The sequence below is a fragment of the Passer montanus genome, unplaced genomic scaffold (assembly GCF_014805655.1).
Source record: "Passer montanus isolate IOZ18808 unplaced genomic scaffold, ASM1480565v1 scaffold7, whole genome shotgun sequence".
Taxonomy (NCBI): domain Eukaryota; kingdom Metazoa; phylum Chordata; class Aves; order Passeriformes; family Passeridae; genus Passer; species Passer montanus.
Genome location: NW_024372147.1, coordinates 10,686,131 through 10,703,991, shown reverse-complemented (window position 1 = coordinate 10,703,991; position 17,861 = coordinate 10,686,131). Strand labels below are relative to the sequence as shown.

Here is a 17,861-nt window from a genome sequence, read left to right as displayed (position 1 = left end):
TTGAAGGACTGCACCTGGTGGAAGGGACCTATGCAGATGCAGTTCATGGAGAACTGCAGCTTGTGGAAAGGACTCACAGTTCATGGAGGACTGTCTCCTGTGGGAGAGACCACACACTGGGAACAGGGGATTAGTCTGAGGAAGAAGGAGCAGTAGGAAACCATGTAATGAACTCACTGCACCTCCATTCCCAAACGTAGAGAGTTCCTGGGAAGAAGGAAGGGGTAGTGGGGGCTGAGGGAGTAAGGTGATAGCAAAATATTAAATACATAAAGAAGGTGTCCATCTATGGAATCAACAGCACTACTTAATGAAAACTGTAAAAGGGGTACTGAACACTGAGAGTGTAATAGAAGAGAAGTTTGGGTCATCCTTTCTTTCAGACTTTGCTTGTGAAAAGTTTGGAAAGATTTCTCTATTTTCCCCAGTCTATGGGAGGAAAACCACTATGAATTAGACCAAACAGAGGAGTTGGATGCTGGAATAAGATGGCATTAACTTAAGAAACCAGAAGGAGCTCACACATGAAATTGTCAGGTTCCTTGCTAAGGAGTGTAAATTACTTGTTACTGGGGTCAATTGCATCTGCCAGAAGGGCTCTAGAGAGCATCTGAGAACTAGAAACAAACAGCTCTGACTTCAGCCTGTAAAAGGGTCTGTAGTAAAGGAAAAGGTCACTGATTGCATGTGTGAATGCAGTCTGGTGGTAAAGAGTCAGCACAGTTTCTAAAATGGGAATGACTGCTACAATGACTTGATAGAGGTTTGAGAAGTTGTTAACCAACATGTGAATAAAGGCTATCCAGTGATCATAACACTTTCAGATATTTTAATATCCTAGCGGTGGTTTTTTGGTTTGGTTTGTTGTTGTTGTTTGTTCATTTTTGGTTTGTTTGTTGGTTTTGGTTTTGGGGTTTTTTCCCTATTTTTCTTGGCTTTTTTGTTTGTTTGTTTGGTTTTGGTTTTTTTTCCCCAAATGAATATTTTTTGAGAAACAGAATTATTTTAAAATTGGAGGAATTCTTCCTTTTATAGACTGAAAGCACATAAGGGATAAATTGAAAAGCAGAGGATTTAGTGGTCATTGCACAGGAGAATACTGACAGCATGTAATATTCTGGGGAATGCCAGTGATTTTGTAGTGGGAATAAATTTAGCTTAATGTCTTTCAGAGATCTCTAAGGTTTTGGAGACCATTAGAACTGAGCTGTCTTGGGTAGCCAGATGCCTTACTGCTGGCAAAAAATCCTCAACACCTTGGGCCTCATAATATTGAGTAAGAAAGCAATATGATGATAGATTTCAGTGTAGACTAATATTTAGAGAAAAAAAAAATCAAAACTTTACTTACAGGAAGCAGATTTTGGAATGACAGTTGTAAGTCAGTAGGAATATCTTGGAATTGTCATTGACAGCTTTCTGAAATCTATCATTTCTGCATAGTGGCATTCACAAAAGTCAAGAAAATGCTCATCACAATCAGAAGTTGTAACAAGAATAGGATAGAGGCTATCATTTTGGTGTTATAAATCCCGGTATGTTCTTATTATGACTACTTTATGCAGCTGTGTTCTCTGCATTTCCATGAAGTTTAAAAGGAGTTAGAAAAAGTGCAGAGCATGAGAATGAGAGAGGTAATAGAGTTAAAGAAGTGAGACTAAAATGGCTGCAGGTCTACTGTTGAAGAGGTAAAGACAGAAACTGGCAATAGACTGAGTCAAGAAGGTGAAGCACTTTCTTACTAATAAGAGGGCAAGAGGAGGGAGAGATCAGTTTGAAAGAGGAAGAGATAATTTTAAAACAGATTGTTATAAAAACAGTAATAAATTTCAGAAATTTATTGCCACAGAAGGTTACTGAGGTAAATAATAACCACAGATTCATTAAACAATGAAACAAACTTAAGACAAAGTGGTAAATTGATACTAGAGAATAGGCAGGAACGTCTTCTAACATCCTTAATTCTGGGAATGTGGATGCTGGGAAGAAGGCAAGGAATGCAACCCAAGACCAGATGCATCCCAGAATCATAAGGGAACTAGAACACAAAGTTTCTAAGCTGCTCTCTATCATATTTGAAAGGTATTTGCAGTAAGGCAAAATCCTTAGGGGCTGGAAAAATGGACACATGATGCCAATTTCTAAAAAAGGGTAAAGAGGAGGATCCTGGGAACTTCTGATCAAACCATTCCCAGTAAGGTGGTTTAGCAGACTGTCTTGGAAGACATCTCTAAACATATGGAGATAGCGAGGGAATTACAGACAGTCAAAATGTGCAAGTTCACAAAGGTGACCAATCTGGTGACCATTTACAGTGCAGTAACTGCATCAATTAAGAAAGGAAGAGCAACTGATATAGTCTACCTGGACTTCTGTAAGGCTTTTGAAAAAAGCCATTCAGAAGCCATTCTCCCATTCTGGCTGCAACTTTGGAGAGATGGGTTTGACACAAGGACTGTTAGATGGATAAAAAGCTGATTGGAAGGGAGCTTTTAAATAATTGCAGTCATGCTTCAATGTCCAAGTGGAAACCAGAGATGAGTAGTCTCTTAGTGATCCATATGGGTGACAATGTTACTTAAGATCTTAAATGAAAGAGAAAAAAGGAATGAATAAGCAACTTTGAGGATGACACCAAGCCACCAAGCTAGTGGTACTGTTGATTTGCCAGAGAGACAGAGTACTCTCCAGAGAGACCTTGACAAGCTTGGCCAGTGGGCCTATAAGAGCTTCATGAAGTTCATCAGGCCAAGGCAAAGTGATGCCTTTAGTTCTGAGAAGGTTCAGAGGAGGGCCACAAAAAGAAAAGGAGGGCTGGAATAATCCTCTTGTAAAATATGTTGTTAGAGTTGGGGTAGTTCACCTGGAGGAAATCAGGCTTCCAGGAGACCTTAGTGTGACCTAGTTCTGTATAGAAGGAGCTTACAAAATAGTGGAGAAATACTTTTTACTAAAGTCTGTAGTGACAGTACAAGGGGTAACAGTTTTAAATTGAAAGAAGATAATTTTAGACTGACATAAAGAAGAACGTTACTGTGAGAATGGTGAGGCACTGGAACATGGTGCCCAGAGAAGTTGTGAATGCCCTGTCCCTGGAAGAGTTCCAGGTAAGGCAGGATAGGTCTTCGAGCAACATAGGCTAGTGGGAGGTGTTCCTGTCTGTGACAGGATGATGGACTAGGTGATCTTCAGATGTCCCTTCTAACACATTCTATGGTTCAGAGACTATGAATGCATGGAATGAACTATTAACGTCACTACCAGAGGAAAAAAATATTGCACTGAGCAGAGTATAGCAGAACTCAGGAGTTCTGCTTGAGTATGGTATTTCTGATGTTCTTATGTAACTGTAGTAGTAATAACAAATTGAGAGCACGTCCAATAACAAACCTTTCTGTGGTTTAGTAGACAAATGACATAATGAAAGGGGAAGAAATGGGGAGAATTAGTACAAGTAATAGAGAATGAATCAGATCTTTTTCTAACAAGTAATTTTATTCTTTGCTCTTTTTAGTCAATAAGGAAAAGATGAAGAAAACCTGAAATATCTCACTGAATAATATAAACTCTTAAATTTTCTATAAGGATCATTAGCATCTTCTGTGACTCTTTTGTCTCTCAATTTACATCACCTATCAAAAAGTATTTTGGCCACTATTAATTTTCAAAATGTTTTTGGGCCAAAAGTAAACTGGCCCAAAGTAAATGCCCTATTAATCTCATATTTTTTTAAACATTTCCCATGGAAAACTTATAGATGCTTTTGATATTAAGAACAACTGGGTATTTTGAGATGCAGTGACAGAATTAGACATTTTTCTGACTGATTTATCATACTTTCACAAAACTTATCTAGAAGTATCAGTTATTTTAAAAAATAGAAATCAGACTAGTCAGAGTAAAAACAGAATTAGTCTCCCCATTTGTATTACAAAAGTTATGAAATAAAGATAAAATACCATCCATAGTAAATTTCAAAAATGCTTTAGCTTTGCTCATCTTTTGGAATCATTACTTTTATATAGTGCTATGCATGTGATATTGAATTAAACATTAGGCTCAAATGAGACATTGACAGAATGCAATGTGATACTGAAATAGCATAAAAAGGATGTGCAAAATCCCAGAATTTTCAATAAGATGAGGATAAATTAGCAATGCAAACACAAAACATAGGGCTTGTGATTGGGCTTATGCTTGCAAAGTTTGGGGGTTTTAAAAATCCGCTTTTATAAAGAAGTTACTTTGAATTTAATTTTCCAAATAATAACAAATTTTACATATTCCTCAACACTTCAGCTAGGCAAAGTATTTGAATGTGAAAGGAGCCATTTTAGAAATTAAAAACTAAAGGTTAACTCCCCAATTCCATATATATGTATATATACACATGTATGGTGTCCAAATATAATTTTACTGAAAGAAAAAAATAAACATTTCTGCATATGCCACTGAAATATGGAACTGCAAAGTAAGCAAATCATTAGTCCATAGAGGTATGCCATTGTCACCTACTATTAACTGTACCTTATATGTATGTGTTTCAATATGTCAATATGTTATATTGATACAGAATCAGTTTACAGTTTGAAGATCTTGATTCTAGTAAAAAGCAATAGAAAATCAGACAAAATCCATTCAGCTTTGAGATAGTGAATGGTCCTGGGCTAAATATATTTTTTAGTGAACTTTGCATGTCAACCAAGCAACTCAGAGAAGCAGAAACCAGAAGGGTTTGGAATTTCTAGATAGTCCACATGATTCTCATTTCAGAGCAGAAGGTTGCGGCACATCTGTGTGGGTCACTAGTTTATGCTCATGGTAGTTCACTTTTTTATTCCTTTAAAATTTTTGTTTGGAGATTAGCTTTCTGAAGACAGGATATACATGAACATTGAAAAAAGTGCCATGCAGATTTCAGTGAAGTGGGAAAAAACATATTCTCACCATATAATTACAGTTTCTGTAAATTTAGTTTTGAAAGAGAAAAAGCTAACTGCACCTGAGCATTTCTTAGTAACTGATACGCCTTTCAAATAATTTCCAATACTTTCTTTGTTCAATGAAGCAGAAGCATCAGTGATTCACAATTGTTTTTAAAACAGGAACTAAACAAATTATTACCTGTACTGGCTATTTTTTTCCTTTCAAAGTTCTAATTTAGGAAATTATTTCTTACTACAGAAAAAAAAAAAAAAAGGCGAAAGGCTGATTTCAGCTATCCTGACACTTCCTTGGTTTACACTGCAGTCCAAGCCATGCCCTAACACCTCAACCAAACATTGGCACGAAGTGCCACATCCAGTCTTTTTTTAAACACATCTAGGAATAGTGACTCCACCACCTCCTGGGGCAGATAATTCCAGAACTTTATCACTCTTTCCATGAGAATTTTTTTTCTAAGTTACCCTTGATGCAGCTTAAGACTTTGTCCTCTGGTTCTGTCAGTTGCTGCCTGGAGAAAGAGACCAAGCCCATCTGACTAACAAACACCTTTCAGGGAGTTGTAGAGAGTGACAAGGTCACCCCTGCGTCTCCTTTTCTCCAGGCTAAACACCCCCAGCTCCCTCAGTCATTCCTCACAGGGTTTGTGTTCCAAGCCCCTCACCAGCCTCATTTCCTCCTCTGGGTGCTCTCCAGTGTCTCAAGGTCCTTCCCAAACGGAGGAGCCCAGAACACATTCCACTGTGTTTCAGGGATTAGTACCATTCTCACTTAATTTCAGCTACAGCACTCAAAAGCAAACTGTAGTCTCTTGATATTATTACAATATAATGATTAAATGTATTATAAGAGCTGTAGACAACCATTTGCCGTGTAGATATCAATTCCCAGCTTTTCCCTCCCTCATCATGAGAGGAGCAGAAAAGAAGTATTTCTAATGCTTTGAATCCTGAAGCTGGTCTCTCCAGATGTCCTGGATCACATTATGGAGCTGAGGTACCAAGTTGTGGTACCAAGTTTTTGCCCATTGTACTTTTCCAAGTGGTGTATCATGGACAATCTTACAGATAAAAAAATTTGTTAATCATTATTGCTTTCTTCATCAATGACTGTGTGTGTACAGTACTGTAGGTGTACATTTAAAATTAGCTTGTACTCCCTTTTGTAGTTTCTCAGCAGACAATGGAAAAAGATTTCCATTGTGGTTTTGCCACAACTTTTGTCTGCCTTGAAGTAGCCTACTATAGAAGAAAGAGAAGGAATAGAAATTGAGAGTAAAATGTAATTTTAGACTCTTTTCTCTGTAGGCTCATTAAAGTTTATGAAGACAGAAGTGAAGATGAGAAGAAAGTTTTGCTTAGGGTTGATTACAAGTTTTTTTAGAGGCCTTAGTTAAGGTGGTAAGACCTTTATTTTTCATACTATCTACTTTATTTTTAGTATTACCTACTATCTAAAAGCAATTAGCCTAAAAAACCCCTTAATACTGGTTCCAAAACACAATACTATTGTTTCTGTTCACATATGTGACAAAACCCTGCTGAATTATTCTGAGTCTTGATTTCAAGTTTCTGTATAGATAATTTCAAAGACAAATTCAGACAATTTCAAAGAGATCTTTTGGCTATTTTTAGAATATTTTCTGATATAATGCACTTTAATTTCTGTTTTAAATTGACTGGAAATCACAGAAATTATTCAGAGCACTGAAAGAAGTATGCCTTCTCTCACAGAGCCACTGAAGTACTGCTAAACTGCAGCTGTGATATAAAGATGGGAAGTTGTGTCAGTAGTTCACAACAATTACAATAAGAAAATAAATACAGGCAGAATCAAAATCTAGTTAATAGTTTTGTAACATGAACAAAGGCAACTGACAGCAGCAAATATGAGCACATTTTTGTAAATGAGAGCCACTGGAATATTCATATTTACATTTAAGTTTTTAAAACAAAAATTAGATTTTTTAAATTGTGTGTGGCTTATAACTGACACCAGCTTCTGTTGATTTATTTTATGTCTTCTCAAGCATATCTCTGCTTTGAATAATCCCTTTGTTAACAATACTTGCTTTTAAAAACTAATCTAAAATTTTCACTGATTTCTCATATATGCATAAGCCTGCCTAAAATTAATTATGTTGTCAGGAGCATGGAATTGGCAAGCATCAAAGATAGGTAAATTATCCATCCACAGACAAGCGCAGAGAGAAAGAGATATAGATGTGCAAGGATAAGAATTTTTTAATTCACCATTTGAAAGAACAAACAATAAGACCCTTGCAGCATTTTCATTGCCATATATCACAGTACTTGCAATAGTTTGGCAATAAATCATCTCTATTAAAGGTCATGTCTCGATGTTAATAGTCAATTAGTGCATTATTATTTAATGGTAGAAAATATGTCATACTACTTTAAAGATACATCTATTACACTTTACGCATGTCAACTAGGCTACTTTCCTATGTAGTTCAGTTGCAAATTTCAGATTACAACAGAATTTTTGATCTACTTATTGGGAGCAAGTTTTATTTATATCTTTTTTTTCTGGTAAAATTCAAGTGGTAATACAGAATGTCTCCTCAAGTTTCATTCTGGCAATTGCCATAAAATATGGAATATAAACACACAAGCTGGCTATTACTCTGTAAGGAAAGCATCTTCTTTTTTACTTGAAGGCTCACTAAAATATAATGTGATAGGAGGCAAGATGTCACTCTCAAGCCTTATTGCTTTTCTTTTCTTTAAGGACTGAATATTTACTGATATACGTCAAAAAGCCAGCCTATAATTCTGTTATTATTTTTGGAAAAAAGATGAATACAGAAACTGGAGGGGCGACTAATAGCAAATAAGGGAGGGTAAAATTATATTTTTTTATCTATAAAAGCTGTAGACTAACAGGTAAAATAAATCCCCTTAAATATTAGAACTCCTGACAGCTGCAAGAACAAGAACCTACAATGGCAGTAGCCAGTACTATGCAACACTGAAGCATGTAATTTACATCTTAGTGAAATTAAACATAGTATAATGGCTTAGCTTCCAGGCAACAATGCTATTAAATTTGCTGTAGAAGATTATGACATCATCTGAAACCCCAGGATACACTTTCAAGCCAGCTATTATATTTGTAATATACACTGCTTTCTGGTTAGTTTTTCATTTAATTCATTGCAAGGATTATATATTTCAATGGCTGCACATGCTATCCACAGAATGGCTCTAGAATATTGGTGAGCCAAAGTAATGTCACTTAGGGAACAGGAGTGATATTATTATAAGGGGAAAGGGGTCAGTAAGTGACTTGGTATCACTCAAACAGTACTTGTTAGAACTGTAATATGCCTTTTCTTCCCTTTTCTTATCCAAGATGTCTTTTATTTTGCCAAAAAATTCTTCTGAAATTCTATGTTTTTAAATTCCTACTGTTATAGAACTGTGTATTTAGTAGAATAAAGAGATTAAGATGCAAGATAAATAAGGGGGTTTTGTGTGCCAAGAATCTGGTGAAGACCCTAGATGGATGTGAAAACAGTTTTCCTTACTGACAGGTGCACAACAATCTCACCAAGGAAGATTTTCTGTGATCAGGGTTCCACCAGTGATTGCCTCAGCTGCTTACTGGTCTGGGTTCTGGTTCTCTGATGAGCTGCCAAAAGCAGTTCTTGAATGATATCAAGATGGGTGAGGCAAACTGCTATGAGCTATATATTCTTGAGCGGTGAGAACAATAAATTATGTTCTTGTAAATGTTTAAATATATGTTTAAGTGTACTCATCCAAGGAGCAGGTGAACCTACACAGTCAGTAATATTGTGTATGTGTTTTGGAATCAGAGACAGATTATCTTCTTAAGGGCAATATTCAAAATGTCTAAAATAATCAGTGTCCAACTCACTGTACTTGGCAGCCCCCCATCTCCTTTTAGTGCCATAAACTTCAAAAATTGTGTGACAAAAAAAATTTATATGAGGTTCCACAATGCTTAAAAGTTATGTGTCTCTAGCTCTATAAACAACTGTATGCATTTCATATGTTTCTGTATATGGCTTAAGGGCAGACAACCAGATTTCCATGTAACTTCTGACTGGATAAGCTGTTCCTTAGAAACAGATTAGTATTGATTTCAGTGCCAGGAGTCTTACAGAGCTAATCTTATTGCCACTGATCACTTTTATCAAAAGTTACATCCTTGTCCTTCCACGTCCTTGGTCAATGCCAGTGCCTCAACTGGTTAATTAGCTAGCTAAATGTGGATATATTTTCCCTCTTTTGTGTTTGTCTTCCAGAAAACTATTTTATTGAAATATGCCCCCTTTCATTTCACTGAATCAAAGGTATCAGTCACACTGTTGATAGTTTGCTTTTTGAACACATAGATTTGTTAAAATAAAAAAGTGTTCAAATTCAGATGTAGCTTGATCACAATTCATAGTCAAACTCACTGGTGTACTTTGTACTTTGATTCCTGTGGCATAAGCAAAATATTTTTCTAAGTAACAGCAGTAATTGAGATGTATACTGATGTTTTCATAGTCTACTTATCTGCAAATATGCTATTATTCCATTGGCTTCCTAAGTAAAAGAGTAAAAGTAAGTTCTTAACTGTGTTTATCTTGAATTAAAATCTCATAGTGTTGCTTCTGCATGGTATACTCCTAAGGTGGAAGAACTGTAGCCTTTTCACTAGAAATAACCAAGACATATGCTCTAAGAATGCACCAAATGCGAAAACAGACCTAGAGGTGGTCTGAAGGTAGTTCCTCTTCAATGCCAACAAGTCTTTATTTCATCTGTCTCCTTTTTGCCAAACTAGTCCTATTTACTTGCACCACTGGTGGAAAAAGGCCTGCTGAACTGGTTTTACTACTTTTAGAAACATAATTTGGTCACTCCATAGAGTTACCTATTCCAAAATGCTCTTAGAACTTCAAGCAATGCAAAAAGACTCTGTGTGTGTAATCTCTGGCCAAAGGTCAATGCAGTGCAGGTTTCCTACAACTCATAAGGAGAAGTGAAGCAGCTAGCAAATGCTACAGCTTTTTTGGCTGCTGTCATTATCTGAGTAACAGCAGCTGATTAATCCATATTTTTATATGACTACTTTCACTAGCTAAGTACATTTTCTGCATAGACAGCAGTGTTTGTAGATAGAAACAGTGTATGACTGAGAAGAGATGAGTTTTGTAATGAGAACACAAAAAAGTTCCAGGAGAATTTTACCTTTCCCCTTAATAAAAAACAAACAAACAATCAAACAAACAAATTTGGGATGAATCTCAAATTCATCACTCTTTCATACATGTAATTTGTTCTTCCATGCTCCTGTGATGTTCTCAAAGTCCTATTTTCTAAAGCATTTGATAATAATAAACAAAAAAAACCACTTCTCTCCCTGCTCAAAAAAAAAAAAAAAAGAAAAAAGAAAAAAAGGAAAAAAAGGAAGAAAGTAAGTAAAAACTCTAAACTTTATCAGGGAGAGAAACGAGTAACATTAGCTCAGCTTATTCTATGACATGTAATGCCTTTGAAGCCTTTAATGCCTTTTGCATAAATGCAAAACTAGACATTGACAATCGTATTTTCAATTATTACAGAAGAGAAACAAATATCTAAGAGACTGATGGGCAGCTGCTCCTTTTTGCTGTTGTTCACAAAGTTGCTTTTAGACTGGCTTATAAAAGAGGCATTGCAGAGGCTCAAAAGCAGACGGGTATAAACAGTGAAATCAATGTCCATAAATGAAGCCCAAAAGATACAATCCTTTTAGCCTAGACTGCTTCCTGTTTTATCTCCATCATTGCAAGCAATGCAGCATGTTGCTGAGCCATTTTGTAAATTCTTTGATATTTTTCCTCTTATTCCATTTATTCTTTGGTAGCTGTTGGTATTAAAACTGATCTTCGCAAAACTGAGTGAGTTGATTAATAGGTATTTTATACATCTGGTATTTCCTCATAAAAGACTGGTAAACTTATTTCAATTATTATACCACCAACAAGGATACAATCTGTTCACAATGGCTGTTTACGAGTGGCTGCTTTGGGTAATGGCTGTTTTCTTAGCATGCGAAATGAAATATAATATTATTAAACAGAGATATGCAGAATGGTGTGTCAACTTATCCATCTTCCTGATGTTTATAGACTTAATTTTTTGTAATGTTTATTTTATTTTATGGGACCAAACGTTAAAGTATCACTTATTTGAAAGCATCTAATTTCTTTTATTTTGGTTTTAATGTCCTTGAATATTAGCATCCACAAATTCATGCGCAATCAGTGCAGAAAACCTGTGGTAGGTAGTCTATTAATCCTATTTAGAGAAACATGTTGTAATGAGAGAGATAATGAACCAAGAAGTTTAATTTTTTTATGTTTTACCCACAAGGCTAAGGTTGTCTTCTTTGGCGTTTTTGTTAAACAAATCACCTGTAAAATGTCTTAAAATGATGCATGATAATCTCAAAATTGCTGCGAAAATACAGTGTGGATGAGAAAGCAGGAAGTGCAAATGTAAGACTGGATGGTGAAGAAACAGACATGAACATTCTAAAGATTTTAAACATAACAGTAATTAAAATTATGTTAGATTAATACCTCAGGTAGTGAAAGAAAGCAATGGTGGTAAAAAAAGTGGTAAAAATTCAGCTTCTTAGGAATCATTAAAGTACAACTATTTATTTTTGAGCAGGGAAAGATTTTTTTAGATTTGCAAATCTACCCATCAAGCAATACCATCAAATAATATCTAAATACTTAGATTTCAGTAAATGATATTTGAAATGCTAAATATATCAGAACACTTTCATAAACCACTTACATGTCTAACAGAGACAGTATTTGTTTCAGATACCCAGATATTTAAGTCTATCATATACAAATCTGAATTTTGATTAAGGTTTAATTTGAGGGAATAAGAGAGAAATGCACATTTCTTCAAAATAGAAATGGATAATGAAAACATAAATGCTTCTAAGATTTTAAAGAGCTTTAAAAACTAATATTTTTCAACAAATATCTCAGAATTTATGCAGACATAGAGACACAGAAAACAGAAATCACATAGATGCTCCTGACAAGAAAAAATTACTTGCTGCTTGCCATTGCAGAAGTAACTGCTGCTAAGAGAAATATTTAGTATGGAATGTTTCCTTTATCTTCTTCCCTCCTACCCAGTAAACATATCCTGAATGCTTTGGAGTCTGCCACTACATATATTTTCTCTCTTTGCATGTAAACCTTGACTGCTAGTAGGTTAAACCTTTGCTCTGCTGTCAGGTTTAACCTGCACTGTGAGTCTGCTGCTGCTCCTTAGAGTAAACATGGATGCATTCTGCAGCTATTTAGATAATATCTTCTTCCCCCTCAGATACGGACAGTGAAATCAATGATTTCACTCACAATGATTATTCTCACAGATTTGGTTCTTGTAGGCTTCAGCTTCTCAGTAATATCTTAATACAAAGCAATAGCTGGGGATTTTTCATGAGGAACTATTTCTGGTTACCTGAGTTAAATAGCATGATATCAACAGTTTCAAAAGCACTAACATCACTGCCACTAATGGCAGGCTACTCAAAGCATGCCACTGAAGTTTTGCCACTGAAAGCCTTAGTTTTATGAAGACAGACTGACTTCACTAGTGCTTACCTGAGCTCAAACAACTTCAGCTACAAAGGTTACATAAGATATCTCTTTGCTTATTGCATAAGGCTGATTGTTTTTGATATGAAATTAATGAGGTTTTTAGTTTCTACTACATAGCCAAAGATGCTGGAAGGACAAAGAAGGAAGGTTAAAAGGAACATTTAAAAATAAAGAATGCATTGAATACATTAAATTTATTGGGTGAAACAATTTAATGAAGAAAAATACTAATTAAATTATTAAAATCTAGACTGCACGTAGTAATTAAAAAGGCTGTTGCTATGCAACCAAAAGGATTTTTGTGACAGAGTGCAGAAATATATTTCTTAAGTACACTGGTATTTCACTTTGACCTTTTTCAGTCATACACCTGCCCAAACTGTCTGTAAATGTGTTTTTGAGAATGAAAACATTAAAGATATCTGCAGGATGAAGAAGCTGAAAGACTATTTGTATTAGCTAATGGCTTTTATTATGGTTAAAAGGTTAAGGAATCTGTGAGGTAAAAATAGATACACATATATAGTTATCTATAGAATTTATATGCTGATATTTCATCATAACTAATGGATTAATTCCTATCCCAAACACAAGTCCTGATCCTAAAGACAGGAAAACATTACTTTTTATAATGTAGTGTGTGAGCTAAACCTTTCCTCTCTAGAAGGTTTTAAATAACAGTTAATTCTATTACTTATATCAGAAACCTAAGTAGTAGTTCATTATAACTAAGGCCAGTCTTAGCTTTTCCTGGAATATTTGGTCTGACATGTTGGTTTCTGATAAAGTAACAATTGTTACATGTGAAAGATTTCTGTTGCCATTATGTTATACTGATATATGGAAGAGAGACACCAGTATGTAGATAAAGAGTGACATACAAAAGAATATTGTTAGGGCACACATATAATTCTATGAAGAAGCATAAGTCGTGTTCAAAATATGTATAGAGTGCTTCCGCATATACTCCACAATCAGGAAATTTCTGCCTTGGACTGTGCTTTGCAAATGGGAGGGAAATGTGGTTTGCTGGACCTGATGGACTCAGCTCAGCGGTAAAGTCAGTTATTTCTTCATGTTGATTACCGGTTGTGTGACCAACCCAAACTCAATTAACTTTAATTCCCTATAGTCACAGATTTAAATTGCAAAACAGTAAAGATTTTGCTTTGTTGATGCAGATTCCTTCTCACTGATATCTCAGCCAGAAAACTGGAGGTTCACAAATCTGAATTGGGTCTAGCCAGGTGGCTTCTTGAGAAATGCTGGATCACTACCAGCATCCCACATCCAGAAGCAAAGGGATTCCTCTCTGGTTAAACCCTGTTCTCTGCACTGTCACTTGCTTCCTCTTTGATTTTTCAGAAACAGAGTGAACAAAAGTGATTCTTAATCAGAATGTAATTTTTTTGAAGATGTGAGTTCCTACAGACATTTGTTCGCCCTTCCCTTTCTTTTTCTTATGGCTTCCCTATTTCCAAACATAAATTTATTGTGGTATCCTAGACAGCTTCTCTTCAAACAACCACTCAGAATAGGCCCTAAGACCTCTTTTCAAATGCTGGAGCAGAGGAACTATAAGATGTAAAGACAGAGTTTATCAGTAGGGTGGAGAGATTCCTGAAAGGAACCCTGGGGCATTTTCTTACCATTTGTGCAGTAACATGTAAGCTTCTATACACTCTTACCCTTCTATGCTAGAAATCTAGGTGAAAACAGAGTATTCTCTAAAAAGATTCTGTAGGTTCTCTCTCTATATATTAGTTGATGGGTGCTTCCAATTCTGTGAGACATAATTGCAAAAGTACAAGTTGATTTCTATGTGTGTGTCCCGATAAACTCAGTTTTATCTTGAACTATGTAGAAAAAGCAGGTTCAGAACTGTCTTTAATCAGGAACACCATCTTCCATCTCTTTTTATTGTTTAAAGACAATTTTGAAGTTCTATAAAGAAAAAAAGAGTGTGTACCATTGCCCAGTGAAGTTACAATTCCCTAAAAACTTTCTGTTTTCCTGGGCTCCAGATAACAGTCAAAAATTAATTACAGGAAAACTTCAGCATCACTGGAAAGACAGAAGTTATAATACACTATTATACTTCAGAACTATTTATAAACACACAAAAAAATTTGATCATTTCAGATGAAAATCTTATCCAGCAGACCAATGACAGGAAGAATCCACAGTAGTTCTCTATATTGTGCAAAAGAGATTTTTTGCTGACTGTAAACCTTCTCTGTAAGTTGCCATAATGAATAACTGCTAGATGCAAATCAAAATAACATCATAAAGCTTTAGTACCCTTGGCTTTAGTAAATTAGTTTAATTACCCAGTAATAAAATTAGTTTCCTACCTCAACTTTGTGAATTCCAACTCCTGTTACAAAAGAGAGAAAGGAAAAGATTTTCAGAGAGGGGTACAGAAGGAAAGACATTCAACATTGTTTAGCAAATATTTCACAGAAAACAAGTTCACAAGTTTGATTAGAAGCAAAATTATATAAAAAAGAATGTTCCCCTGTTATAGAGAGAAAATAATTTTTTTCTTATATGTAATCTCCATAAGATTACATAAGAATAATAAGATTTTGCAGTTTATTAAAATGTACACCAAACTGCAGTCCTCTGTGAACTGTAGGAGGGATTTAAAATATAAAGAAAAAGGAATTCAAATAGCTGGCTACAGCTGTTAGTTAATGTCCAGGTAAAATCTCTATACAAGACAAAAAGAGTCCTAGTCATCTGGATTACAGGTTTTTGTTTTTGGTTTTGTTTTTTTTTCCTTTTAATTTTGTCATTAATCATGGCTTATACTTGACAACTTCTTAATTTTTTTTGGAATGTAATCTGCAACAGATGATCATAATTTTATTTTATGTAAGACAGTGCCCTGCAAAAACAGTCCTTATAAGGTTCAGACTCTTTCAAAAATCCACTCTATATTTATGTTTAAACAAAGCAGACGAATACAATTTTCTTTCCTATTAACACCTCTGCAGGAGATAAAAAACCCCCACTCTTCCTTTGTATCCTGTTGCTTGATATAGTTATAATACTGCCAGAAAAATTCTCAAAGCCTTAAAGAAAGGAGCAAATTTGTGGAATTAGAATTTCATATTTTTGATGAACCTGAATTAATCTTGTAAACTCCTTAAAACTTAATCCTTCCACTTTTTTTCAAACTGTTGCTTAGACTCAATATCATGTTTCCCTGTCTAATAACAGCTCTCTAGAATATCTTACATATTTTTAAAATATTTTTATTCATTTGCTTTACTTTTCTAGAAATACATCTCTTGTTTGAAAAAGACTGCCTAGGAAGGTAGGGTTGATGTTTGAATAGCAGGGTAAACAAGTGGTGTAAGGTCCTGTAAATTTCAGTAATTTTGGAATAAATTTCTCTGTGGTGTTTCTCCAGTTCTGTTGAAAACCCTGATTACAGTCTTCACAGATTTTTTTCTTTTTATCATGGTAAGATTTCTGTTTGGTTTTTTTTTCCTTTTTTTGGTACTTTGGGCTTTAGCATGTATCAGCTTATGGGCTTTATTGCATCTTTATCTGTATAACCAGTGGGAGTCAGTATTGAAAATTAATTTGATTGGGCATAGCAGCCACATTGTGCAGAATATCATTCAGTGAGGAGACTAGGTAATAATATGACAGTTACAAATAATTTAGGAGAAATTATCACCAAGAAAATAAAGAGATAAATATGTTTGATAGTGTCAGATGTCGTGAATGCACCAATCCCTATGCAGAATAATCAGATGTTTCTAAAAACCTTGTTGATAAGGAAGACAAAACCTAACAGATCCCTAAACTGAAGTTAATACTACACCCTCTGGTAGAGTGACCTGCTCTTCTGAGAAGACTTGCTTTGGAGTGTCAAAGTCTTGGACCCTCATCACAAGAAAGGTGTTGAACTGTTGGCACCAGTTAAGGGTCACTACTTTGATTTTAGGGGTTTGTGCAGATTGCCTGTGAAGACCATCTGAGAGAGTTGAGGTTGTTCAGCATGGAAACCTGCAAGAAAGCTAAAGAGGGTCTTTTCACAAGGGCGCATAGTGACAGGACAAGGGGAAATAATAAGGTGAAGGAGAGGAGTAGATGTAGGGGTGGTGAGGCACTGGAACAGATTGTCCCAGAGATGTTGGGGGCTCCCCATCCCTGGAGGTGTTTAAGACTAGGCTGGGTGGGATTCTGAGTAAACTGGTCTAGTGAAAGATTTCCTGCCCTTGGAAGAGAGGATGGAACAAGACGATCTTTAGGGTCCCTTCCAACCCAAACCTTTTCATGATTATCTGATAATGAAGTTATTGGTGGAAAGTTCTTGTCAGTGACACTTAAAGGAGAGTCATACTAGACACTATTAAGGCAGGATCATTATCTGTGTATCATTACCCAGCAAGAATTACACTGACTGAAATATCAAGTATAGAGTCAAGTGCAACATTTACAAATTTCTCCTATTATGTAGAAATATCAAGTTTTCATGAGTACAAGAACATCTTAACAAGTCATTGGGTTTCCTCTCACTTTTCTTTCTTTGTATTTGTGTTGACTTAGCTTAAAGCAGACCTGGTCTTATTCCTTTTTTCCCTGCTTAGAACTGTATTTCATGTTTATTCTGATCAGTCAGAAAACCAGCAACAGAAAACACAGAAGATTTAATTACAAGTGAATGATTGTTTCTCTGGATTTTTCTTACATATAATGGGGATCTCTTCTCCAATATTTTGCCATTCTAGCTATTCACAGAACTTTTGCTGTGGATCATTAAGTTAATGATGAAATAACTTCAAAAGAAAATGTGCCTTTCCAAGCCTTTCCAGACACAATTTTGATACTGCACTAGCTCTGTCATTGGAATATTGACTATTACAGCTTCACTGCCTATGAGATTGGATTAAAGTTCTGAAAATAATTTTTTTAAAGGGTTGAAATTACATGGGGCTTTAAATGTTTTAGATAATGAGGCCTTGGATGAGCCCATCTTGCATGCTGCTTGCCTTCAGTTCAATACTTGAATCACAAAACTAGCAATCCTCTCTGGCTAATGGAATTTGGAGTTATGAAACAATGTAAATCCTGTGATTAACTGAGCAGCTATAAACATCTTTGGGCTACTTCTTCTGCACGATCATCTTGTACTTGACACTGGGTCTGTAGTGTTAGTTTGCTTTCTTGACTTCATAATCTATATGATCTTGTGACCCTTAATTGTAACAATTATAATGAAACTTAAAAAAATGGATGTCTATAA

General features: G+C 35.3%; 1 protein-coding gene across 1 annotated transcript in view; it reads right to left on the bottom strand.

The window, feature by feature from the left end:
- The window catches only part of PTPRD (protein tyrosine phosphatase receptor type D), a 1,150,086-nt gene that overhangs the window by 541,540 nt on the left and 590,685 nt on the right, over nucleotides 1–17,861 (bottom strand). Inside the window, exon 7 of the mRNA XM_039729799.1 lies at nucleotides 14,953–14,975. The gene's annotated coding sequence lies outside the window, so the exon portion shown is untranslated. The remainder of the gene's footprint in view (nucleotides 1–14,952; nucleotides 14,976–17,861) is intronic.